We start from the raw sequence: 1205 nt of genomic DNA, 5'->3' as shown, positions 1-1205 counted from the left end.
GGGGGTAAAAAAGAGATGGCAAATTGCTTAAGCTGGTAAACAGAAAGGTAGGCTATATTGGTAAGTTGATAGACTTTGAGAGGAAAGGAATTCTACAAGCTAGACAGGCAGAGTGGTAGATAAATAGATTCAAAGAGTTAATGAAGAAATACGAGCGAAAAATATTATATAGAGACAGATAATAGAACAAAGATAAGCGAGGAACAGCTGCAGAAATACCAGCACACGGACACTAGACACCTCACCTAATTCATGACAATTGAGTAGTTGTTATTCTTTCACGTAAGATTAGATCAAGTCAACTCAACGATTTCGTAGAGACGAGGAGATCTAAAGTAATGGTGTAAGTGGAGAGGCAGAGATGTGAGATATACCACAAGGTAGCATCGTGGGGAAATCAGGCGCTCGTTAAAATAATGAAATGAAAGAAATGCAACATTTTCTTTCAGTCGAAGTAATTTTATGATTTCTTTTTTTTCTTTTTTTTCTTTCATCTTTTTACTTTTTCTATTTTACGCACACCTTTAATGTCTACTTAAAACACATTTCTGGGTGGATTGTACTTACAAACGTTGACTAAAGGCAAAAAAAGTAAATAATGTTATTATGCAGTTTGCAAGAACACTTGATTAAGCTTTGAAAGTTGCCAAACTGTGGCGGCCATATTCTTGCTAATGTAACCTCTGTCACCAGTCGACCATGCACCTACTTTAACTGCAAATATCTCCACTTCTACTTAAGACAAAGTATGAATTTTTTTCTCGTCATAACAAAGATACAAGAACAAGATTTAAGATAATACCTGGATACCTGGATACCTGGAAGTGTCATCTCTGACTCAGAGGTCGACGTGTAGTGACCCTCCATCCCTCACAGTCTCGAGCTGCTGCTGCGTCATTCTGCCATATCTAGGCCAGTCCATGTTCTTATGTTGTCCATCCATGTTATTCTTTGTCTTTCTCTGGCTCTCCTGTTCCACATCTTTCCTTCAAGCGTCTCTTTCACAATGGTCTCGTGTCGTTTCCGGTGGCTATAGTATTGTATTGCTCTACATTTTATTTTATTCAGCACGGTTTGTATTGTGTGTACAATTGGACACACTAGATAATACCAATAACTCCATAAGAATAATAGTAAGAATAAGAATAAGAATAAGAATAAGGATACGAATAAAATAAGAATAAGAATAAAATAAGAATAAGAAT

The sequence above is a fragment of the Aplysia californica genome, unplaced genomic scaffold (assembly GCF_000002075.1).
Source record: "Aplysia californica isolate F4 #8 unplaced genomic scaffold, AplCal3.0 scaffold00050, whole genome shotgun sequence".
NCBI classification, from domain to species: Eukaryota; Metazoa; Mollusca; class Gastropoda; order Aplysiida; family Aplysiidae; genus Aplysia; species Aplysia californica.
This window is presented reverse-complemented; position numbering follows the sequence as displayed.